Here is a 27,792-nt window from a genome sequence, read left to right as displayed (position 1 = left end):
GTACTCCCTGCAGTCCCGCTATGGGCCCATCAGATTTTCATCTGTTTCCGAAACTAGAAGAACACTTTCGAGGGCTCCAATTTGATAGTACGTAGCGATGCAAGCAGAAGAGAGGTTGTGGGTCCATCAACAAAGACAAACATTCTACAGTGACGGCAATAACGAAGTGGTCTTTCGTTTGGAGAAATGTGTTCGTCGCCGGTGTGACTAATGTCGAAAAATAAATATCTAGACATGAAAAATAAAGATGCAGAATGTTAATAAAGTTAGTTTTATTCGAAGAGCCTTAAGAGTCTTAATACAGTAAAAATTTGGAGGCAGTAATTTTCAGTACGCACAAATAAAAAACATTAATGTGTCGCCGTGAGTTAGCTACGGTTAGAGTTCCAGACAAATCACAAGCTATGTTTTGAAAATTCTATAAGCAACCCTCGCCAGATTTCCTTTCTTGTTTATTTACTTTGCTGTCCAACAAGTAGTGGTCCACAACTATACTAAATGTGAAAATTATTTAACTAGCTGTAAGGTTTCATTTTAAATTTGTACTATTTTCTGTTATACGTCTCATTTCTTTGGGACCATCTTTGAAAATTATATATTCTTCCATTGGACTTTGAGGGTTATCTGTGCAGGAGGCAAGCACTAGAATTCAGACATAGTCCATTAATTCACACTTCTTCTTCGTTTTCTTTGTGTAATAATCTGAAAACTTAGTCTGGGGTCGATGAGATGATGACACCGAACTTCCTTATCTGACTCAGTTCTAAATTACCACCAATCTTCATATTCCTTGTTGCCAGCTGACATGTATTTAATCAATGACTGTGTAGAGAAAGGTTATGCCTGACTCCTACTCACGTAAAAATTAAACTGAAATTAAATGCTACGTTTATCAAATAAGTTATTCATTTACGTCTTCAAAAAATTACTTAACGATATTTACCGTGTTCCCGAGCCAATACGAGAGGGTAGTTAGATCAAGTTATTCTTTAGATGCAAGAAAATTTTTAGATATATATATATATATATATATATATATATATATATATATATATATATATATATATATATTTAACTCCATTTACTTTAAATTTAAATGACTGTGACCTTTCTCTCCAAGAGGACGCCACGACTGCAAGAACAGCTGTACTGCGAAGTGGTTAGGAATAAGGTCCAGCCAGATGGGATGTGTCAGTCTGTTTGAGCCTCCTCCTCTCATTTCAGTATCAAATTCCAGATAAATTATATTCTGATTACGTATTTTTAGGATTTTGTACCTCAATTACAGAAAACTGAACCCTTCTAGGATCATTTTTCTGCCCATCCGTCCGTCTGTCGCAAATTCTTTACAGACGAATGGAGAAACTGGTAGAAAACGACCCCGGGGAATGTCAATTTGGATTCCGTAGAAATGTTGGAACACGTGAGGCGATACTGACCCTAGGGATTATCTTAGAAGCTAGATTAAGGAAAGGCAAACCTACGTTTCTAGCATTTGTAGACATAGAGATAGCTTTTGACAATGTTGACTGGAATACTCTCTTTCAAATTATGAAGGAGGCAGGGGTAAAATATAAGGGAGCGAAAGGCTATTTACAATTTGTACAGAAACCAGATGGCAGTTATAAGAGTCGAGGGACATGAAAGAGAAGCAGTGGTTGGGAAGGGTGTGAGACTGGGTAGTAGCTTCTCCCCGATGCTATTCAATCTGTATGTTGAGCAAGCAGTAAAGGAAACAAAAGAAAAATTCGGAGTAGGTATTAAAATCCATGGAGAAGAAGCAAAAACTTTAAGATCTGCCGATGACATTGTAATTCTGTCAGAGACAGCAAAAGACTTGGAAGAGCAGTTGAACGGAATGGTCAGTGTCTTGAAAGGAGGGTATAAGATGAACATCAACAAAAGCAAAACGAGGGTAACGGAATGTAGTCGACTTAACTCGGATGATGCTGAGGGAATTAGATTAGGAAATGAGACACTTAAAGTAGTAGATAAGTTTTACTATTTGGGGACCTAAATAACTGATGATGGTCTAAGTAGAGAGGATATAAAATGTAGACTGGCAATGGCAAGGAAAGCGTTTCTGAAGAAGAGAAATTTGTTAACATCGAGTATAGATATAAGTGTCAGGAAGTCGTTTCTGAAAGTATTTGTATGGAAGTGAAACATGGACGATAAATAGTTTGGACAAGAAGAGAATAGAAGCTTTCGAAATGTGGTGCTACAGAAGAATGCTGAAGATTAGATGGGTAGATCACATAACTAATGAGGAGGTACTGAATAGAATTGGGGAGGAGTTCGTGGCACAGTTTGACTAGAAGAAGGGATTGGTTGGTAGGACATGTTCTGAGGCATCAAGAGATCACAAATTTAGTATTGGAGGGCAGCGTGGAGGGTAAAAATCGTAGAGGGAGACCAAGAGATGAATACAGTAAGCAGATTCAGAAGGATGTAGGTTGCAGTAAGTACTGGGAGATGAAGCAGCTTACACAGGATAGAGTAGCATGGAGAGCTGCATCAAACCAGTCTCGGGACTGAAGACCACAACAACATTAAGGTTGACAGTCCCTTAGCAGTGTAAATCATTGAAGATTTTAAGTCAATGGAACGATAAGATACGGTGATTTATGCCGCATATTTTGACACTTGCAAATTCACTCATCTAAACCCATAGGGTACTTCCTGTTGGCCTGAAATAACGATATTTGTCAGGAAGTAAAGTTTCACAGTACAAGTAAAGGGAAAAATCAGAAAGTGTTAACCCGTAAATTCACGCGAAAACAAAATTTCTCATTTGTTGTCCGACTGTCTGTTTATCAGTCAACCCGTCAAAACCCCTTTCTCTCAGGAACGAGTAGACGCATCAGGTTGAAATTATTATCACCTACTAAGGTGTAGTGTACCTTGTCGGTGTAATGAACGGAAGCTTCTAGGTCAGTGCAATCATCAGAGACAGCTATTTTCTTATACTCGCAAACTCACTCATCAAAACCTCTTAGTCTAGAATCATGGCATTTGGCAAGAAGCAGTATAAGTAAAAGGAAAAATCAGAAATTGTTAATTTGTAATTACATCACATGAAAAAAAAAATTCTCATTTGTTTTCCAAATGTCTGGCTGTCGGTCTCTTAAGAAGCCTTTCCTCAGGAAGGAGCAGCTGTATCAATTTGAAATATAAGGTCTCTTGGTGGCATAAATAAGTTAAGGTTCTAAGTCATATTCCATAATTAAGTTTGTATGGAACCATCAGTGGGCGAGTCCTACTCCCACCTGGCCAATTTTTATTTCAAGCTAATTCTGATATCAACCTGTTTATTTATCCAATAAAGAGCGATTACGAGATGAAGGTGCAAGAGACTATTCTTTTATTATTTCTCTTAGTTTTTAGAGTTCCTGTCGTCCATGTTGTTCTGGAAGGTAGCATCCTGGGCCGAGGCTCTGTTTTTCTGTCTAGCTAAAGTGAACGAAGACTACTAGCACTGCGTGTGTGTGGGCTGATTGGCGAGAGGCGCCAGGGGCACGCAGGCAAGCCTAGCGGGAAGGGAGTGAGATGGACAGCTTTCGCTGTCAGCAGGGGGCAGAGGGAGTCTTTGTGGTCGTGTCCGGAAGCGTCGCTTCAGGCGCCTGCGCTTCGCAGATAGAGGACAACGCAGCACCTGCCACCAGGTAATCGAACTGTGCACCTAGCTACGGGACTGTCGGCAGTGGACAGCGTCTTGCAAAACAAGTTAAGACTGAAGAATGCATAGAGCGGACTTCCATTCGAGATAACCTTGTTCCCAGTCTCGTGGAACTAGGGCATTACTGAAGGTGCGCACTGAAGGTGTGACAATAAAGTAATGAGACTGATTTTCTTTGCAAGATGTGGCAACCCTGTACGCATTGGTAGGCACAATATCTTTGACCTTGGTCTATAAGCTGCTTCTAGCCCAAGCGGCACATCGATGCAACTGCTCACTCGTGAGTTGTGCTGTAATAATTTAACATGTGTTTGTGTCTATCGTCACAGAAATGGAGCCGCATAATATTGAGCAACGGTATGCCAGTTGTTTTTGCGTTAAATTGAGTGAAAACGCGACGACAACTTACAGCCAACTTCAGAAGGCTTTTAGAGAAGAGGTTATGTCAGTGGACGACCATCAACCTCACTTGTGTGCTTCTTTGATTCCTAAGGAATTGTTCATAAAGAGTGAGTACCTCCTGGACAAACAGTCAACAAATATTACTACAAAGAAATTTTAGAAAGATTTCGTAAAAGAGTTCTTTGTGAGCATGCCAACATTGCTGATAGTTGGATTATGCAGCACGATAATGCGCCATCCCATACTGCTCTGTCAGTACAGCAATTTTCAGCCTCAAAACAAATTTCAGTACTACCACAGCCACCTTATTCACCAGATATCGCTCCAAGCGACTTTTTTCTATTTCTTAGAATCAAAACGGTGGTCAAGGGCACCATTTTCAAACAACAAAAGACTCCGAAATGCTGTAACGAGGGTCTTGGAGAATATTACAGAAGATGAGTTCCTAAATTTTACCATCAATGACAGAAGCGATGGAAAAAGTGTATGCAATCAGAAGGGAACTACTTTGAAGGAGACAACACTAAACTTGACTAAAACGGTAAGCAACATTTTTTTCCTTTACATCAGTCTCATTACTTTATTGTAGCACCTCGTATGTTCAGTCTTGTGTTTGTATTCTTGTAAAGGAGGGGTTTTCGCTTGCACTAGCGCTCGCCCATGACTTTATTTCATATAGCGTGCAAGTTGGCTGTGGCGACCCGAATTTAGTAACTTTTTTAATAAATAAAAATTCATTTTCTCTTTCAACACATTTCACACAGTAGCTACTGGCACAGAATGACCGTTTAAGCACAACTTATTGCTAAGGCCACTATTAACTGCAGATTAAATCCTAATTAACCTTTGAGAACCGTTTTCTGTAATGCATACAGTGTTGAAGTTCGTGGCAGCCCCTTCGTCGCAGATTCCAGAGCGTCAGGGATTGGCACGAATAGTAAGTTACATACAAACTCGAATGGGCGTACTAACACAGATAGTGGAAGACTGGGAGATATGCACAGTTTCATGAGAACTTACTCTAAAAATGAGCCAGTTTTTGTATAAACGTCCATTTGGACTGGAATTGAAAATTGTCCGAAACAGGACAGTCCGCTGTTTTCTTTCTAGGGCCACTATCTCCAAAAATATCCAGCTGCAGCGCTCAGTCTCCCTTATGTCGGTTTTTTGAACTTCTTGGCGAGCGTCTTACATGGAGAACACAGAGGAGTAGTGAGAGCGTCGAACATAGAGCGTTGCTTTCAGCAATCGCGGGGCGTGAATTACTTTCTTGATTTACGACAATGGAAGATGAACTATTGGCCACAGTCTGCAGGCTACAACTTCACATAGAAGTTCTACCGCCTAAAGGTTTACTAACGGATGACAGGCCGTCATGTTCCACTGTAGCTTCTCACTGCTCGTATTTCTCTTTCTCACTTGTCTCAACCGTGTAGCGCCCATCTAAATATCAGAAGTTATTCATCAGTTACTTGATATTTTTCAGTTGCTGTTTTTCTTAACTGACTACTAACACTAGTCCAATCTTCACCTTCGTTCACGGCATAAGACGTTTATGTTCTTAAGTACAGTGAAAACTGGTTAATCCAAACTTGGTGGGACCATTCCGATTATCGAAAAACCGTATAGGATGGAAGTTCAGAAAAAAATTAGAGTGATATGGGTTAAATAGCATGTCCTTGGTTCCATGTATACAAACAATTACACATTTTCTCTCATACATTTTATCCAGATATTGCGTAAAACAATCAGTTGTATACACTGAAAGAATGTATCATAATCTAATTTGAGCTCTTTTACTGTGATTGCAGAAAATAATAATGACTTAAAAGGGCCCAATTCTAGCAAGAACTCAGTTTTGTTTTATTCCCACCATGACATACAATCAAAACCTTAAGTATATTATGAATGTTTTGTTTTGTTGTTTACATGACATATGTGAATTGGACATTGCCTTTTTTACGTTCTGTGTGCCCTTAGGCTGTCAAACGAAATCGGTCACAAGGCTGTATCAATGCAGCAAATCACTGCAACACAGAGATGTTAGGCAACGTCTGTATTGCATTTTTGCCTAGAACATAAGCTCAAAAACTAAGCATACAGGTATAGTAGTACACTAGATCTTTTTATATGAGTGCTAATCTTTGAATGATTGATTCACGACTGTAAGTAGTTGCAAAACAGAGAATTCAAAACCAGACTTTAAACTTTATAATATTTCCAGGGGCAGATGTGGTCTGTAACCATAATTTATGGGTTATGAACAGCATGGTTAAACAGAAGAGATTGTAAAAAGGCAGGGAATTCAGGAGATTGGACCTGGATGAACTGAAAGAGCCAGAGATTGTTGACTGTTTCAGAGGGAGATAGGCAGCGAACGACTGAAACTGGTTAATACAACAGAAGTCGGAAATCAAGTTCTGAGAAAAGAAACAGTGAAAGCAGCAGAGGATCATATAGGTAAAAATACGAGACTCGGTAGAAATCCTTGAATACCACAGAAAATGTTGAATTTACTTAACGAAAGGAGAAATATACATGAAACATGTTAAATATATATCAAATATATTTGAAATGTGTCTATGCTAGCAAAGCCACGAGTAAAACGCTCGCACTAAACTCCTGGAACGATTTCGAAAAAACTTCTTACTCATATTAGTTACGATCTTGAAAGAAATACTGTCGGGGTGAGAACCACCATCCTCCTACTGGAGTGAGCGTGATAACATGCAGAGAGATGGGGGATGGAGGAGATGGACAAGAATAGAGGGGAAAAGGAGATGGACAAAGAAAAGGTGGGAATGGACAGAGGGAGGAAAGAAGATGTTAGACAGAGAATGGAAAAAGGAGTAGGTAGGCAGAGAGAGGGAAGAGGAGAGACAGGGAAAGGAAAGAGGAGGAGATGAACAGGGAAAGGGGGAAGAACGAGATGGACAGAGAAATGGAAGAGGAGGAGATGGAATTAGAGGCTGCAGGAGGTGAGGGACAGAGGGGAAGGAGCAGATGGAAAGAGAGATTGAATAGGAGAAGACGGACAGATTGAGGTGCAGAAGGTGATGGAGAGAGAGTGGGGGAGGAGGGTAGAGAAGGTGGGGAAAAAAAGAACAGCGAGCGGATGAAGCAGATGGACAGACAAACGGACAAGATGGAGATAATAATAGAAGACTAGGGCAAATACACACACCTCACTAAGAGTACTGCACAATTACTGTACTGGTTACTAAATAAGAAGCCACCAGCTGATGAACCAAGGACCTAATCTGACGCGTTGCGGGTACAGTTCATCCTCAGTTTGTCATGAACAAGTTGGTGATCTGAAGTGTAAAGACAGTACGCAACGAACAAAACTGCCATGACAAGTCTCATTTCTCCTGTGTGATTTTAGGTCACAATTACAGGATACATACTAGACATTTTGTCAGCTAGTAAATACATAAATTTGGAACGTACTTCATTTTTAGAAACACAGGGTGTTTGGAAATTCCCGTTACAAATATATATGACTTGTAGAGGGGAGTGATACATAAAATTCTGAATAGGAACCCATGTCCGAAAACGTACCGTTTCCGTTCTACGACGGTTTCATGTCAGATGTTCAACTCGTCTGCTTCAGATAGAGGAACTGAATTAGGCGTAATGCAGTACAATTATCACACAACAATTCGAAACGAAACATAACTAAACATTCTTTTGTCACTGAAGCACATTTGTTCGTATTATATCTTAAACGTTACGTGTTTACATTGCTCCTAAACAAAATAAAAACCAGCATATAGTACGTTCAGAACAGTACTGATACATTACAACAGCGGCTCGATGTGGCGACCACCAGACCACAGACATTGTACCTACGAAAACATGTTCTGGTACACACTCTCCATCACCCCTGGTGTCTCTTCAGTTTCAAGTGTTGCAGCCTGAACTCGTACCAGCATTTCTTCTTCTGTCTCTAGAGGAGTCTCGTAAATTAAACTTTGCAAGGAAGACGTGCAGTGGCATTACGTGACCGTCTGACGCAGTACACGTCACCCTGTCTACCCTATAGCATACCGGGACAAGCAAGTCTGAGACTTTCCTCTTTCTCTGAACTCGTTACACATCTTAACTGAAACCGTTGTAGAACTATAAAATATTATTTACTCACTCCCCTCTACACGTTCTAGCAATTTGTAACGGTGATTTCCGAACAACTTGTGTAATTTTTGTTCACCTCTCCTTGAAACGTTGTTGTTGTGTTCTTCTGTCCAGGGACTGGTTTGATGCAGCTCTCCATGCTACTCTATCGTGTGCAAGCTTCTTCTTCTCCCAGTACCTACTGCAACCAAAATCCTTCTGAATCTACATAGTGTATTCGTCTCTTGGCCTCCCTCTACGATTTTTACCCTCCACGCTGCCCTCCAATATTAAATTGGTAAACCCTTGATGCCTCAGAACATGCCCTACCAACTGATCCCTTCTTCTAATTAAGTTGTGCCACAAATTTCTCTTCTCCCCAATTCTGTTCAATACCTCCTCATTAGTTATGTGATCTGCCCATCTAATCTTCAACATTCTTCTGTAGCACCACATTTCGAAAGCTTCTATTATCTTCTTGTCCAAACTATTTATCTTCCATGTTTCACTTCCGTACATGGCTACACTGCATACAAATACTGTCAGGAACGTCTTCCTGACACTTAAATCTATACTGGATGTTAACAAATTTCACTTCTTCAGAAACGCTTTCGTAGCCATAGCCAGTCTATATTTTATATCCTCTCTACTTCGACCATCATCAGTCATTTTGCTCCCCAAATAGCAAAAATCATTTACTGCTTTACGCGTCTCATTTTCTAATCTAATTCCCTCAGCATCACCCAATTTAATTCGACTACATTCCATTATCCTCGTTTTGCTTTTGTTGATGTTCATCTTATATCTTCCTTTCAAGACACTGTCCATTCCGTTCAGCTGCTCTTCTAGGTCCTTTGCTGTGTCTGACAGAATTACAATGTCATCGGCGAACCTCAAAGTTTTTATTTCTTCTCCAAGGGGTTTAATTCCTAATCCGAATTTTTCTTTTCTTTCCTTTACTGCTTGCTCAATATACAGATTGAATGACATACAGATTGAATAACCTCGAAATAATACACGTTATTTGTCTTTAAAACAGTTGTCAATCTTAGTTACGGTGCACTTATAACTGAAAAGGCTTAAAAACTATGTAAGTGTATGCGGACGTGGTTTCCTATTCAAAATATTATGAACTCACTCCCCTTTAGAAGTTGTAACGGGAATTTCCGAACACCCTGTATACTTTTTATTCACCTCTCCTTGAAATAAGATACTTTACTTGTCTCTAAAAAAGTTGGCAACCTTAGTTATGGTTGACTTATACCCGAAATGGCTTAGAAACTATGCAAGTGAAATCACTCAGACCCGGAGTGTAAGTGAGAACATTCTTACAGCTGACGTGGCCGCGGCAACTAGTTCTATTAGCTTGTTAAAACCATTCGTTTGTCCAATGAGTAGATCTGTACTGCTCTGAAAATATTTGCAAGAGCAGACGATATGAGCCATGTGCCTTGTTTGGAAATAAGCTTGATACATTCACTTGACGGTACCTTCTGTTAACAAGAGTAACATCCTCTTGACTCTTCTCCCTAATGCTTGCATTCAGTACCGCTCGGTTGTGTCCAGGGGTTCGTGTTTCCTACTGCGTTAGCTGTACAGTAATACACAGCGGTAGGCATAAATTTACCGATGAAGCGTTGGCAGTCATGCACCTCGTGTGTGGGTTCACTGAAGGCAGTGACTATGCAGCACGACTACGCTATGGTGAACTGCTCCCGCACTGACGGCAACCGCAACACATTAGTTTACCTTCAGGCGTTGTTGCACAATTCTGTGTTTTGTGTTGTACGTTTTGGCGATTGTATACTAGCGGCTTATTCACTGTAGGTGAAGATACTTCCACACAAACAGAGGTAATCTGGGTAACAAACCGAGTAAATCATAATCGCATTAATACTCTGTAATGAGCCACCCGGAGATCACGGTTCCCTTGTGAGTTCCGTCACGCGATCGTTTAGTCGGCGCGAGAGCGTTACAGAGATTCTCAGTTAACACCCCAGTGGCAGACGCTACGAAATAGCCGTTGTGCATCACAGAGAGGCTTACTATTGAAATTTAGAGAAAATGCTTTCCTGGAAGAGTCGGAAATTTATTACACTGTCCAGTCGCTTTAGAGAGACCACCTCTGAAAAAGCCTGAGTAAGCAACTTTGACAGCGCAGAATGTTGCGAGTCGTACAGGACGAGAGTCACTGAGGTTCTGATAGGTTCGACAGGAATGTGGAGCCATGCCGACTCCAGTGCTGTGGCCGTCTGCACTAGGTTCCTCGGTTGAGAATCCGTGGCTTGAACAGCCCGATCGAAGTGGTGCCACACGTTCTCCACTGGGTTAAAATCCCCAGAGTTTAGTGGCCAGGGGAGTACGGCAAACTCATCCCGCTCCTCTCCGAACCACTCACCTACTATCCAAGATGCTACTCCAAGCGGGTGTAAAATGAATGTGCGCAACGGAAAATAATAAACGCTAAATGAAAATATGGCCCTGTCTGACAACCCTCTAAAGCAGATCTTAGGACCTCTTAATTCTCTAAATTACAATCTAAACATAAATGAATAATGAAGGCAACTAATTCTGATAAATGATAAACGTACGTTGTTCCTGCTTATATAGTTATTGTAGATTTAAAAAACCTTTGTATTACAAAGTTTACATTTCCTAAGGAAAATTACTAATCAATTGCCCAACTCTGCCCCTTATTATGACTGCGCGGTCTGATATCAATAACGCGGAATGACTGACGTCATCTACATACCAAACACTACAAGACACTACATTCAAAGATGATCTAAGGTGGTGTGGAACCTCAGTGGAATTAAACTAACGTGATCACAGCTGTTTAGCTTTTCTAACTCTAATAAGCCGAAGCAATTTGCGGTATCACCGTATGTACTGCGTCCGGTGCGTCCAAGTGATGGTTATCGTACTGGTCTGAACGATGGAAGAACTACAGCCACAAATAAACTCTATCAAACACTAGAACGGCAGAAAGCCGTCCTCTGACTAATATGTTCTAATACTTTCTCCTCCTCTCTGTGTTCTACAGACGAGAAACGCCAGCTCCCAGCCACAAGGACGGTGTTCACATAACGTCTCAACATAAGTGTAAGCAGAGGAAGTGCTCTCAATTACTGAATGCTGCGTACTCAACGACGACTTCCAACACGAGGGTGAAGTCCAGAATCGTATAGATTCGCAACAATACAGTGCCTAACTGTTCTATCTATAAGCTCTCCTGAGGGCAAAGACAGCAAGTCCGTCTGTACCAACAAAGCTGGTATCGAGCGACCGTCACACACCTCGTCTCTCCATCGCTGGCTTCCTAGCAAAGCTCAGCTCCCCACCATCGTATTTCCGAAAACGAATCATAATCCCGAGACCACGGAATATTCTCCATCTCTACAGAATCTCCCGAGCGCCCACTAACCATATTTTAGTCTTTTGTCGTCCAGCGCGGAAAGTTTGCGATGGAAAACCCATACTCGAACAATGGTACGCTGCTGAGTAAAAATCCTTGGAAATAACGGAGCCTGCGTGGTTTCCGACGTATTGCTTCTTCGTTCCTCAGCCCTGCGTCCAAAATTTGCCGAGTTCGGAAGTACTATCCGGTTATCCTTTCGGCCCTACTACAATAGCGGCCGATAGCGGCCAATCGGTCCTGTATTGTGTCTTCGCGCACAGGTGTCACGACGTCTGTCTAGCTACTTAAGCAGGACCAAAACACCTGTGTGGGCCTTCCATCCATGGCTCGAGTTCCGCCTGCCGTTTCATCTCCACTGGCGTTCCAACCTCTACTAGTATATGCATTCATTCATTACGCCATTCTGATAATAAAGACACTCCGTCACCTTTCACGCAATAAGCGTTAACAATTATTTACAAGGCGGACGTGTCAATGTCAGTCTCCTTTATGTATTCATATATACGATCTACAACCTATCAAATTGAAAGGGTACAATACCGCCCAACATTCAGCCAGGTGTCCGGATACTTCTGATTACATAGCGTATATTCTTTATTGCTAGTGCTGCCACCTTCCGTCTGTGACCGGTTATTACACGGTGACGCCGGACATAGGCGGTTAGTTGAGACCCTTCGGATCAGGAAAGCACGGGGAAGGAAGTCGATCGTGCCCTTTCAAAGGAACAAGCCTGACATTTGCCTGAAGCCATTTACGGAAATCACGGAAAACCTCAATCAGGATGGTCGGATGCGAGTTTGAACCATCGTGCTCCCGATTGCGAATTCTTTGTTCTAACCATTGCGCCACCTCGCTCGGTAACACAGGCGCTGGTTACATTATTGTGACTGGACCGAGTAGTTCATCCGAGAGCCTGGAGATTCTGACGTGCACTTTCGACTACTAGGATAGCGTTATTAAGGAAGCTCTTGAAATTAAATTAGCAAATAACATTAAAAATAGAGATGGTGGTTTTCGTTTAAATTATACATGGAATCCCGTTCTTGTCAAAAAAACCGAGTGACAGAGTTTATGCTTCGTCACCAGTTGATTATTAATTTCACTATCGATTACTTCTTACGTCGGTCATCTTTGGTTTGTAATGGCGTAAGTGTTTTACAGTGTGTACGTTTCTGTTTGAAAACCGTGGTTTTAAATACTGTTACTTGCTGCAGCTTTGCCTTGAAAATGACAGAGTGTGCCTCCGTCGAATTATAGGCGGTTACCGATGTGTCCGCTGCTCGTGGTCTCGCGGTAGCGTTCTCACTTCTCGAGCACGGGGTCCCGCGTTCGGTTCCCGGTGGGGTAAGGGATTTTTCCTTCCTCGAGGTGACTGGGTGTTGTTGTGTCGTCTTCATCAACATTATTCATCCCCATCACGGTCGGAGGAAAGCAATGGCAAACCACCTCCTAGTAAAGCGGTGCGGGTCTCCCGCATCGATCCCCTACGCTCTGTAAAGAATTATGGGACTTCATTTCATTTCATCGAGGATGTCGCCCACCTGCCTTCCCGTAAGTTACTTGGAGATTGCTGTTGCTTAACTGACCATGCAACACGAGCTCCGGTAGTACTAGTGCAGTGTCACGAGAACTCTCCATCCCATGGTCAATGATACGGAAAGTTTTGGGGTCTGTTTTACACTGTCACCTGCACAAGACCCAGATGTTGCAGCAATTGAACCTCATAATTTGAAGCAATGTTTTGAATTTGCTCTTCGGCTTTTGGTACGTACCGAAGTTGATAACATGTGGCCCAGCAATATTCTATGGAGTGATGAGGTACATTTAAGACTACTGGCTACAGTAAACACACATAACTGCCGAATTTGAGGTACTGTTAAAGCGCGCGTTGAGCACGAAGAGCCATTTCCTCGCCGTATGTGCCTGTGTTGTGTGGATTCACAAACAGCCTTATTCGTCCTTCAAGAGAATACTGCCAGAGGGCCTGGCCTGTCAGCTGTATTGTAACGTCTAGACGTTATCGAGACATCATTGAAAAGCTTATGCATACTGCTTTGGGAGACCCGAACTGTACTAAAATCACTGTCTTCATGCAAGACGGCGCAACACCTCATGTCACTCTTCCAATGAAAGATCTGCTTAATGCAGACTTTCGTGAACGTGTTATCTCCAGAGGTTTTCCAGATACCCTGCAAGATCACCTTATTTGAATTCTGGGGATATATAAAAGAAAGCGTTCACCAGGGTCCCTTCGGTCTCTGCCTCATCTTAAGGCCAGTATGCAGGAAGGCGTTGCTCAGATTCCACCGGAACTGCTGCGAGCAACTTTTGATCGCGTCGTTTTACGGATGCAGCAACTCGTCGACATCTCTGGTGCTCATACCGAAAACTGTGTAAGTGACGGTTAATACTGAAGTCAACATTATGACTTTCTCACTTGTCTGACCTTTTTTGACCACGTCCAGTTCTTAATCCATTACAGATAGAAACATTTCTGTCAATGATATAATCCTCTACTGTCATAACAATTGTTTATTTCTATAACCGATGTACTACCAGGTATCAGGACGTACGGCCTACCTTCAGAGAATATTAAAATTTGGTTCCACAAAGGGAGGATAACTAAGGTTGAAAGGAGTATACTGATTCTGATTCACTCATATTGCAACCAGATTATGATTTATACTAGTGCATCTGAGTACTATGAATTCTTTCGGTTTAATGATGTTATAGAGTTAGATAAATTTAACACACCTTTGTTGTACAAAGTACTTCCAAATATGTGTCAAATTTGTTAAACGCCGCTGGAGGGTTATGAAAGGAGTATACCGCGGCATACTTGTATGTGGCACCAGAATAAGATAAAAATTTAATAAATTAAGATAAAACTAGAGTACTATAAACAATGAATGTCTCTGATAGGCTCGATAATGTAGATCGCTGACAGCGTGCGACCACAGAGTCAAAGATACTGTACTGCTATTGTTGGAGATACTGTACTGCTATTGTTGGGGTAAGAGAGCTGGGCGCACAGTTGTAGGTAACGGTCTGTGAGGGAAAGACGATGGAGTAGGCAGTTTCTGTGCTGTGGTCTGTGAAGCCACCAAGAGTTAGAGTAATGTAGGTATGTCAATATTGTTGAACGTGGAAGCAGAAGTCTTCGTGGAAATAAGGGAACGATTTGAATAACTATGATTTTTGTTTTTGCCAGTGCTTTAGTATAGAAGAGTTGGCTGATAATTTATAGTTGTTGAGTAAGCTCCGGAATGTACGTAAACGATTTTGAGAAAGAGGCTAGTTAAATATTTCATTTTTGTAGTGCTTTTAAGATTTGTTAACAGAGCTATGTGTAATTTGATGATCTTTATTCATGTTGGATTAATGAAGTTAGAAAATACTTGCTGCTTAAATCTTATTGTTTGTGAATTAATTGTGAGAAATATAGCTTGAATTGTCAATGTTTCTGAAAAGACAAATTTAACTTTCAATATAATTTTGCTAAAAAAGTGAGTGTTAGTAATCCACCATAATCAGTACCACCTTCCAGTCCAGGTCATACATTCTTTTAAAGAAGTTGGATTTTCTTAAATGTCCTCTATTACCAGCCAAAAGAATTTCAAATGCATTTCAATTATTATGGCTAGCGTTGCACGCTGCTGAGCCTGTAGTTAGCATATTCATATTTTTATGAGATACCAGAATATATCGCGTTACTCCAGTGCTGCTTAAGACGTAAGACAATTTAATTTATTTGCTATGTGCACTGGGACCCAAGTTATCAGGTTTGAACAGGGCCAGACAACTCAATGCCTAATGGGCTGAATACATTTTGCAGTGACTGTAGTTCTATATTGGTATTGGGAGTTTCATTGCCCATCGATTCGTGTAAAGTTTTGCTAACAATAATATAGAGTAAGCACACCACTTGCACGTAAAACACACAACACGACAATTCGAGTTCAATACTCATTCCACAGATCATACCATTCAACATAATAGTAAAGTTTTTTTATATTTTTTAAGGAACGTTACATTTGGAAAGTTACAAAGTTAAAACAGGTTAGCCGGCCGGAGTGGCCGTGCGGTTCTAAGCGCTACAGTCTGGAGCCGAGCGACCGCGGTCGCAGCTTCGAATCCTGCCTCGGTCGTGGATGTGTGTGATGCCCTTAGGTTAGTTAGGTTTAATTAGTTCTAAGTTCTAGGCGACTGATGACCTCAGAAGTTAAGTCGCATAGTGCTCAGAGCCATTTAAAACAGGTTAAAATATAACTGTCGAATTCCCGTGAAGAGAAACGTGTTGAAGCAATTCTATACGTCTTTCTTGAGATAATAGTTTGCACCTAGGGGCCAGAATTGAACTAATCTTTTTCCAGCTTAAATCAGTGCCGCATTAACGCATTAGAGTATCTATAAAGTTTCGCCGACGTACGATAATTAGAGCCCACGCTGGACCTCTGTAATTAGCTCCATTTTAATTATGACCATCCACTACATTAGTCTTCCGCATCAATGAGCCGTGTTGAAACTGTAGGCAAGTCGAAGTCCGCCGCTGGTAACCTAATACAGAAGGCTGTCGAGTGGGGCGAGACAGCAGCTATAAGCGGCCAGCTACGAGACGAGTTGGAGTGGATGAGTCACTGAGTTCCGGGAAACTGGAAGCACTGTGGCTCACCTCCGCCTCCTCCGTGGCTCGTGGCACGTGGTCTGAGTGACACACGCCACCATCCCCCCCCCCCCACCACCACCACCACCTCCTATACACGACAGCCATTTCAGGCGCTCCCAGAACCGCTGGCAGCGCAGGTCGCTCATCGGAGCCCACGATAAATACAGGCCTCGCAACGAATTTATGACGTCAGACTAGCCGGCTCGTCCGCCACACTTCGCGAACGCTCGGCACCGTGCACGGAATTCAATATGTACCCATGAAATATCTTAACGGTGTCGTGTGCGATAGCATGTATGCATTTAAACGAGCAGTCAAGAATGATTAAACTCGGGTGACATTGTTACTGCCTCCCCGCGGAGGCGGCTGCTGGCATTCGTGAAATCTGTAGTGTCACGTGCTGTGACGTAAGCGCCACAGCCTGCCTTCCTCGTGCGCCTCGGCGCTCATACACTGACGTGGCAGCCAGAGGTGAAGATCGCGTGATCGCTTCCGAGCGCGGGTCAGCGAAGGTCAACGATTAGCGATTCTAGAGCACTGACCTGATTATGTGCGCTGACTGCGTCATTCTATTTACGAGGACATGAACTGCACTACGAATCTGCGCCTAAACTAGCAGCTTACGTACGTACGAGGGGTGAATGAAAAGTAATGCCTCCACCTTCGTTTATTGGGTTTGGATGGGAATATTTTACTAAATCAAACGCAGCAATAGACCTTAGAATGTGATCTTTAATTACCAATATTCACTTTTCCACATAATCACCAGCCAATTGGATACATTTCTGCCAACGATGAACAAGTTTTCTGAACCCGTCACGGAAGAAGTCGACACTCTGTTTTCGCAGCCACAGTCTCACAGTCCTCTCAGAGCCTTCGTCAGAAGCATAATGATGTCCCCGCATATCGTCTTTCATTATCGGGAATAGATGGAAGTCAGACGGTGCTAAATCTGGACTGCATGACGGATGCCGTACGGTGGTGAGACTCAGTCTCTGAAGGTCTGTGCCGCGCAGTATTAGCTGAGCGGACTGAGGCGCTGCAGTCATGGACTGTGCGGTTGGTCCTGGCGGAGGTTCGAGTCCTCCCTCGGGCATGGGTGTGTGTGTTTGTCCTCAGGATAATTTAGGTTAAGTAGTGTGTACGCTTAGGGACTGATGACCTTAGCAGTTAATTCCCATAAGATTTCACACACATTTGAACATTTTTGACGATTTTTTCCTGTTGTCGATATCGCTACTGGCAACATATCGACACCGCATTATAACCTCTACAGTAGTTCCTGAGATCATCCCGACCATACAAAGCAAGGGAGCAGAGAGCTGCAGTTTATAGATGTAGAGAGACAAGATTTACTTCAGTATTTTGTATTTACTTACTAAAACATGACTACACTTCCATTCCATGTTTGCATGCTGCAATATTTTTCTGTTATGCTTTTGCCAGTGACATTCTGATGACAAACAGTTATTTTTATGTGATATAATTACAATTATCCGAGTTCTTGGGATACCGTCTTTGATTGATAATCGAAACGTCCTCGGTCGCGTATTCGAACCTCGCCCCCGCTTAGATTTTGAATAAAAATCATCAGCATTGGCGGCCGACGACTTCCGGCATAAGAAGTCACCCGCTTCTGCCAACGGCCTTGTCAAGGAGGGCGGAGGAGCGGACAGAGTTCTCGGCACTCTCTTGCTTTTGGAGTGGGAAACTTCCAGCAAAGGGGGAAGAATCGGCAATTTTCAATGGCATAGGGATGCAGAAGTTAATGGAAACCACATAATGTGTATACGTAGGCCATGTGGCCTGTACTTCAAAAAAAGATTCGTGATGATCTCTTCATAGGCAATAGTCTCCCATTCGGATCTCTGGGAGAGGACTACCAAGGGGGAGGTGACCATGCGAAAAAGATCGAATAACTAACGAAAGTATAACGTTCTATGAGTCTGAGCGTGGAATTTCAGAAGATTGAACTAGGTAGGGACGCTATAAAATGTGAAATGAGAAATGCAAAGACTCAGTCTAGATATGGTGGGGGTCAGTGAAATGAAACTGAAAGAATGCAGGGATTTTTGGTCAGATGACTATAGGATAATATCAGCAGCAGCAGAGAATGGTATAAATGGAGTAGGATTCGTTATGAATTAAAAGTTGGGCAGAGAGTATGTTACAGAGAACAGCCCAGTGGTACCATTATTCCCATCAGAATCGACAGCAGATCAAAACCGAAAACGATAGTTCAGATATACTTTCCGATGTCGCAAGCTGAAGATGAAGAGATATAGAGGGTACATGAGGATTCTGAAAGGGTAATTCGGTAAGTAAAGGGAGATAAAATCCAAATAGCCGTGGAGCTGGGGGGGGGGGACTGGAATACAGATGTAGGGGAAGGACGGGATACGGTAGAATATGGCATTGGTACAAGGAATGAGAGACGAGAAATACTAATTGAGTTCTGTAATACATTTCAGTTAGTAATAGCGAATATTCTGCTCAACAACCACAAGAGGCGGAAAAGGCCGGGGATAAGGGAGAATTTCAGATAGATTACGTCATGGTCAGAGAGAGATTCTGAAACCAGATACTGGCGTAACCGGATCAGGCATACACTCAGATCAAAATTTACTAGTGTTGAGCGGTAGGCTAAGTTTAAGGGACTAGTCATGAAGAATTAATATGCAAAGAAGTGGGATACGGAAGTACTAAGAGATATGCGTAAAGTTCCCTAATGGTATAGATGCTGCAATAAGGAACAGATCAGTAGGCAGTTCAGCTGAAGAGGAATGGACAACTCTAAAAAGAGCAGTCACAGAAGCAGGAAAGAAAAGCACAGGTACTAAGAAGGCAACTGCGAAGCAACCACGGGTGACAGAAGAAACAGTTCAGTTGATCGATGGAAGAAGGAAGTACCAAAATTATCAGGGAAATTCAGGAATATAGAAATACAAGTCGCCGAGGAATGAAGTAAACTGGAAGTGCAGAGAAGCTAAGACAAAATGGCTACATGGAACATGCGAAGAAAACCAAAAATGAAATGGTTGTCTGAAGGACTGACGCAGCATACAGGAGAATCTAAACAACCTTCCGCGAAATTCAAAGCAAGGATGGTAACATTAAGAGTGCAGTGGAAATTCCACTGTTAAATTCAGAGGAGAGAGCGGATAGGTGGAAAGAGCACACTGAAGGCTTCTGTCAGGGGGAAGACTTATTTGCTGTAAGAAGAAACAGGAGTAGATATAGAACAGACTATTGATACAGAATTTAAAAGATCTTTGCAAGATTTTGGATCAAATAAAATCAAATAATACAAAACATTCCATCACAGTTTCTAACATCATTGGAGGAAAAGGCAACAAAACGACTATTCACGTCGGTGTGTAGAATGGATGAGTCTGGCGATATACGATCTGACTTTCGAAAAGTGTTATCCAGTCAATTCGAAGACTACAAGAGCCGACAAATGCGAGAACTATCACACAATCAGCTTAAAAACTCATGCATAAAAGTTGCTGACAATAATAAATAATAATAATGTACAGAAGAATGGAAAAGAAAATTGAGGATTCGTTAGACGACGATGAGTTTGGCTTTAGAAAAGCTAAAGGTAGCAGGGAGGGCGGGGGGGGGGGGGGGGGGGCAGTTCTGACATTGGGGTTGATAATGGAAACAACACTAAAGAAAAATCAAGATACCTTCTTCAGACTAGACTACCTGGAAAAAACGTTCGACAATGTAAATGGTGGAAAATAAGGGAACTGTTGAGAGAGACGGGTAATATAGAACATGTACTAGAGCCAAGAGGGAATAATAAGAGTGGAGGACCAAGAACGAAGTGCTCGAATTAAAAAGTGTTCAATCTATGCACCGAAGAAGCAATTAAGGAAATAAAAGGTAAGTTTAAGAGTGGAATCAAAATTAAAGGTTAAAGGATATTAATGATAAGATTCGATTATGACATTGCTATCCTCAGTGAAAGTGAAGAATAAATACGTGATTCTCTGAATGGAGTGAACAGTGTAATGAGTACAGATTTTGGAATGAGAGTCAATCGAGGAAAGACGAAAGTAATGAGAAGAAGCACAAATGAAAACAACAAGAACTTAACTTCGGGACTGATGGTCACGAAGTAGATGAGGTTAAGGAATTCTGCTACCTAGGCAGCAAAATAACGAATGACGATTGGAGCAACGGCGACAGCAAGATCAGACTACCACTGGCAGAACGACATTCCTGACCAAGAAAAGTCTACTAATATCAAACATAGGCCTTAATTTGAGGAAAATTTTTCTGAGAATGTACGTTTGCAGCACAATTAAATGGACTGATAAGGTAACGTATGAAGAAGAAGTTTCTGAAAATGTACGTTTGGAGGACAATTAGGTGGACTGATAACGTGATGTATGAGGAGGTTGTGCGCAGAATCCGAGAGGAAAGTAATACGTGGAAAACACAGACAAGGAGAAGAGACAGGATGGTAGGTCATCTGTTAAGACATCAGGGAATGACTTCCATGGTACTAGAGGGAGCTGTAGATGGCAAAAAAGGAGAGGAATACAGAGATTGGAATACATCCAGCAAATAATTGAGGACGTAGGACGCAAGTGCTACTCTGAGATGAAGAGGTTGCCACAGGAGAAGAATTCGTGGCGAGCCGTATTTAACCTGTCAGAAGACAGATGACTCAAACAGAAAATTACAATTTAACTATTTTCGGATTTTATTCCATTACTTGTACTGTGAATCCTTGCTTCTTGTTAAATTTCGTTATTTTAGGTCAATGGGAAGTTTTTGATGAGCATTTTTTTATGGTTTTGTTGAGTGAGTTTGTATCAAAATACTTGACATAAATGGCTGTATATTTTAACTGAATTAGCTTATAACCTTAAATCTGTTATTTTTGTTTCCAATGGGCCCGCAGCTCGATTTAAATCGTGTAAAGACATTATGAATTAAATCTAAAAAGCTGCTTCTATTTTCAGATGTTTATTTAATCACGACAAGCGTGTTTCAGCATTATTGGCATCATCAGGCTATCTGTAACATCGCTGGTTAGTCACTCAAGCGTTTTTCTTACGTCCTTTAAAGTTATTTTATGACGCAACTTTCATAGGCTATATTTGTTGGAGGTTGTAGCCTGAATTTTATTTGTTGTGTGCGACAAATATTTTGTTTGACGTTTAACCAACGATGATTGTCACACACAACCAATAAAATTCAGGTTATAACATCCAACAAATACAGCCTATGAATGCTACGTCATAAAATAACTTTAAAAGACGTAAGAAAAACGCTTGAGTGACTAACGAGCGATGTTACAGATCGCCTGATGATGGCAATAGTGCTAAAACAGGCCTGTCGTAATTAAATAAACATCTGAAAAATGAAGCAGCTTTTTGGCCTTCATTCATAATATCTTTAAATCTGTTACGTCACCAAGGGACAGTAGGCTTTATTATGTAACATAAATACGCCTACCCGTTCCAGAGGAAAAGTGATTTTAACTGATCGATAGACAGACAGGCAGCAGGATAAGTATTGACAAAAAAACTTAAAATTTTTCCTTTACCTTCAAATTTTCGACTTTTTCTTTGCTTCTACTGTGAGACATAGCTTCTTGGCAAGTTGCATGATTCGAAGTCAACCGGGAGTGTTTGATGAGTGAATTTGCGTATATCACAGTATGTGACATAAATGATCGTATCTCTTTATTGCACCGACTTAGTTTAAATTGATACATCGTCAAGGGATCGTATATTTCAACTTGACAGGTCTACCCGTTCGTTGAGAAAAGGGGTTCTTAATGGTCGAACAGACAGACAGACAGACAGGCAGGCAGACGGACAAGAAAGCGATACTGTGAGACTTCCACTTTCATCGATTCGCCTACGGAACCCTAAAAGCAAGTACAGTTGCGTATTACATGATGAAGTTCCTGACCAACAAACACAATATCTTTATGTATACAAATTGCTAATCAGTTTCAAATAGACGCCTCTGATTCGGTAGTTGCATAAAGACGTGACAGTTTTGAAACGCAGGTGGTGTGTTTCCGTTACCTTCGGACCAGCCTAACGTAATGAGGGAAAAGTTGTATAGATGACACGACTGCAAAGCCATTGGCTGCAATTTGTGCGTCCGGTCTTGCCGAGTCCATGTCTGTCACCTTTGCTGCAGAAAATGCAGCTCCTCTGACAATTTTGCACCACGACGTATACTGGAACACATACTCCACACCTCACAAATGGTGTAGGTCATTCAGACTGGTAACAGGAAAAAATTAACAGCGTAGAGTCTATTTGCATATTTAATTATCAAAACTTTACTCTCTTACAAACTCAAAGCCGATTAATCTGACGACAAAAGCAGGCAATAATTTAAACAATCGCACAACAATGCTGCGTGATCGTCATAATTTACTAATAACGGCAGATAATAACCGCCCACTGATAAAAAAGTGTGAAACGCTGTCTGGAATCGGGATTTATAGGAATGTGAGAAAACAGCTATCTAAAACAAGTAGCCGCGCGGGATTAGCCGAAAGGTCTTAGGCGCTGCAGTCATTGACTGTGCGGCTGATCCCGGCGGAGGTCCTCCCTCGGGTATGGGTGTGTGTGTTTGTCCTTAGGATAATTTAGGTTAAGAGTTTGTAAGCTTAGGGACTGATGACCTTAGCATAAGATTTCACACACATTTGAACATTTATTTTAAAACAGGTAGTAATTCTGGAAAATCTACAAAACGAAACATAACGGATCGAAGTCCCAGTTTTTCTGTATGACTATCGCAGCTCTTATCAGAAAATTCCTGTAACATATGTCATTGTTCCAGCAAAGGGAAAGGTTATGGGCAGTTTTCACCTACATTGTGCTCAGCAGGAAGGCGGGCACTATAAACTCAAATACACAGTGTTCATTTTAACTGAAGATATTGAAATATCTAGATAACTACACACCGGATCAAAAAACAAATTATAATTCCAGTTTCTTTGTCTCGGAAGGGGACATACAACGATACTACACTCGACCCACCACCCCAACCCATGAGTGGATAGCGAGGGACTAACTGTGAAATCTTCAGTGGGAACCTCCGTTTTTAGATGTAGGTTACGATTCTGCTGAAAAGTCTACATACGTTTTGTCTGAAGCATGGTGCTGTATCCGAAGGATTAGAAATGGATACACAATCGTTATTTACAACTGCTACTCAATGACCCTTGAATGTCCAGTGGCACGTAGGACCCCACCTCTATGCTGCGAAGGTAGGAGAGACCAATAGTTCATATCTTCTAATTGGAAAACGCATTCGCAACGTTGTATTCCTCCAACACATCGAGCAGGGGACTACTCGAAGCACCATTATGGCTCGAGGCGAACGCTACTCTACTTTTCCAATCAGAGTAAGTGTTCAAACGTAGCACCGCCAACTTCAGTACATTCAGTTTTGCAAACCACCGCACACAGGACAGGAATATATCTGCAGGAATGTCAACACAGGGGTTTCTGATGTGGTCGGCCATGTCTTCATGGCCTGTTGGCACTTGCTGGTAGGCCTTATCTTTTAAATATCCCAACAGAAAGAAATCGGACAACCTAGGGTGCCAATTAACAGGGCCACCTCTACCAGTCCACCGACCTGTATAAACACGGCAAAACACCTCCCGAGCTTCAGTTGCGTAATGCGCCAGGCTGCCTGGCGCATTACGCAACTGAAGCTCTGTTACCACATAGGTTGTCGAACGTCCAGGGCAACTCCCTGCAGTAGTGCTGGTAGTTCCTGTCCCAGAAAACGTTCGATATTTTTGTCCATTCAAGACGCCGTCGATAAAATACGGACCAATAACTTTGTTCGCCATGATGCCACACCATACGTTAACCGACAATGGACGTTGATGGTCAGTTTGCCGTAACCAGTGTGGACTGTCTCCACTCCTGTAATGAATGTTATGCCCATTAACGCTACCATGGTTTTCGAATCTAGACTCATCGGAAAATGGTACCTCGGCAAAGAATATGGGGACCGTTTGCATTTGTTGACGTGTCCATTCACAAAAGACTGCCCGGTTATGGAAACCGGCTCCATTAAGTTCTTGATGCAGTGGCACGTGGTATGGATGATATTTGTGACGATGCAATATTGTGACAATATTACCCAGACATGTACCAGAGTCACGGGTTGTGATGCTCCGCTGCTAGTACAACTATTTCATTAGTTTCTTCTGTAACACGTTTGCATCGTTTCCTTTTGCCAGCCTGTACGCTGCCATCAGAAATAGAGGCGTTCACAACCTCGTAAAAGAACCAACGAGAGCGCGCTTTCTCTAAAAAACGCTTGGCGTACAAGGCAACAGCAACCCAGCATTTCTCCTATGTTCTCCGTAAATCAGGACCATTTCAATTTTTTTTATCGGTGGATGCAACATTCATCGTCCAATTGTATGTCTTTTCTCCAAATGATAGGTAGATGTGCAGGAAATAAACAATGTGCAAGAATTGTAATGTTTAGGACCGCTACCTGTTCTCCTTCTGCACGATACGAGAGTTCCGCTTGTTACGAAACGTCGTTGTTCGCTACACGGCCACGGTGGCGCTTCGAGTAGGCCCGTGTTCGACAAGTCGGTGGAATACAACGTTGCGAATGGCGTCTCCAATTATAAGTTATGAAATACTGGCCTGTCCTACCTCGCAGCATGGAGGTGGGGTCCCACGTGCCATTGGATATCCAAGCGTCACTGCGTAGACTGTCGTAAATTGCGACTGTGTATCCAGTTCTATTCCTCCGGTCACAGCGCCATCTGTGGGGAACCGAGGAAAATGCTTCAGACAAAAAATATGTAGAATTTGCCTTAGAATCGTAATCTTCAATAAAAAAAAGGAAGGTTCCTATTGAAGATTTCAAAGACGGCCCCCACCACCAACGCATTGGGTCGGGTGGCGGGTCGAGTGTTTTATAGTTTGATGACCCCCACAGAGACCACCACACTGGAAATACAACTTTTTTTTATCAGATATGGAGTTTTCGAGATATTTCAATGTCCTCAGTTAAAATGAACTCTCTGTACACAGATGGTTCAAATATGGGCACAGAAAATCGTAGAGGTCACACTTTCTTCTGTCCACAAACTGCGGAAGAAAAGAGGTTTCTTCTAGAACGTGGTGCTTCCATATTTGTAGCTGAAACATTCACTAATATGCATGCAATTAATTAAGCAAGATCCCTTAAAAACACCAAAGGCAGTAATAATCACGGGCTCACAAAGGTTCTAAAATCAGTTAGTTACAGGCATTTGAACAAAAATCTAGTGCACACTTCTCCGACACAGCAGATCACTAACATCAAACAAAGAAGATGGTGAAATTATAAAATTTGTATAGAATAAATCTCTTTTTTTTTTGTCATCAGTCTACTGACTGGTTTGATGCGGCCCGCCACGAATTCCTTTCCTGTGCTAACCTCTTCATCGTCCTCAATTATTTGATTGACGTATTCCAATCTCTGTCTTCCTCTACAGTTTTTGCCCTCTACAGTTCCCTCTAGTACCATGGAAGTCTTTCCCTCGTGTCTTAGCAGATGTCCTATCATCCTGTCCCTTCTCCTTATCAGTGTTTTCCACATATTCCTTTCCTCTCCGATTCTGCGTAGAACATCCTCATTCCCTACCTTAGCAGTCCACCTAATTTTCAACATTCGTCTATAGCACCACATCTCAAATGCTTCGATTCTCTTCTTTTCCGGTTTTCCCGCAGTCCATGTTTCACTACTATACAATGCTGTACTCCAGACGTACATCCTCAGAAATTTCTTCCTCAAATCTCTTACCAGCATTAAATGCAGCAACAAAGCAGATCAGCTAGCGAGAGATGGAATCGGCAGAGGAAGATATAAGGATATAACAGTTTACGTCCTGAAAATAAAACAACAATTAACTGTTGGTAGGAGAAAGAATGGAATGAAAGTCGAAAAACAATAGGTAAAAGTTATGCAAGTGTACAGCAGTTCATACCAAGACAGCCAAGGTTTATAAATGCAGACTTTTAAGTAAATGTGAGAATGCTTCTCAGTTCAGGACCTATTTCCTGCCCACTTAAACAGATGCAGTATAAGCCTAGTGCCAGTGTGATGAAGTAACTGTGGTGTCACCACCAGACACTACACTTGCTAGGTGGTAGCCTTCAAATCGGCCGCGGTCCGTTAGTATATGTCGGGCCCGCGTGTCGCCACTATCAGTTATTGCAGACCGAGCGCCGCCACACGGCAGGTCTAGAGAGACTTCCTAGCACTCGCCCAAGTTGTACAGCCGACTTTGCCAGCGATGGTTCACTGACTTCTACTTCTACGCTCTCATTTGCCGAGACGATAGTTAGCATAGCCTTCAGCTACGTTATTTGCTACAACCTAGCAAGGCGCCATTATCAATTACGATTGATACTGTGAATCATGTAACGTCAAGAGCGACATTCGTCATTAATGGATTAAAGTTAAGTATTCCACCAGCTACGTCCGTTTTTCTCACTTCTAATTCCCTTGTCATGTTCCAGACCTCACGCCAGCCTGCGTGAGCTAAAACGCGTGCATTTCGGCCTCCTTTAATAACACGGTGTTGGCTCTCCTGCCAACCACAACAGTAACAACTGGTGATGCAAACCACGTCCTTATTCAGTGGAAAGATAGAGTCAAATTTGAAAGAAACTTTCGAAATTTAGGCAGTGCAAGCCACTGTGCAGTAATCCACTTCTTGTAGATACAACGAGGAGGGCGTACGATGCCACAGCCAGGTTTATAGCACAAGAAGACATCAAAATCTAAAAGGAGTGGAGGCCACAGAATTTCTGAACTGAGTTTACTACTTTAATACAAACGAGTGGTTAGCTGTCAACTTAACTATTAGTCTAAGTGTATACATATCACATTTTGAATCTAAAGAAAAATTTATGAATGGATGCCTCAGAATGGATGTGTGAAGAAGGTTAGATGTTATCTTGCTATGTTTGTCAATCCTTTCAATTTTAAACGGCTAAAAAGTAAGTATGCTAGAAGCCAATAAAAAACAATTGAAAAAGGCAATAATTCAATTCTGATTTCTCAGTAACAATAGCTGCAAGTTGTAAATACTTTCTTTTAATCCCAAACATATTTCGGCACCTTTGAAGTATCATCAGCGGGTACTTTTATTTAGGTCTGTTAAATGAAAGTAATAATTATTGAAACGAAAATTAGGGAAGATCGAAGCAGCAAGGAGGAAAGGAGAGAAGACGACAATTAAAACATACGAGAGCAACGTTTGTCGTTGAGGATTGCAATGCCTAAAGAAGTCTAGAGAAGGCCCTTATCTTTCAGAGAGTGTCAGGTGGCATCTGATGATGATGATGATGCTCAGTGACGTAGCAGAAGTACCAGTATTATTTCAAAATAGATCGTGGGAGTAAAACTTATAACTTACTACAAGTAATATCAGAGATAAATAAAGTGGTGTCTATTTCACTTTAACCCCCTCCCCCCCCCCCCCCCCCATAGTGT

Source organism: Schistocerca gregaria, chromosome 7 (assembly GCF_023897955.1).
Source record: "Schistocerca gregaria isolate iqSchGreg1 chromosome 7, iqSchGreg1.2, whole genome shotgun sequence".
NCBI lineage: Eukaryota > Metazoa > Arthropoda > Insecta > Orthoptera > Acrididae > Schistocerca > Schistocerca gregaria.
The sequence above is the reverse complement of the archived record's forward strand: the minus strand, read 5'-3'. Positions refer to the sequence as shown.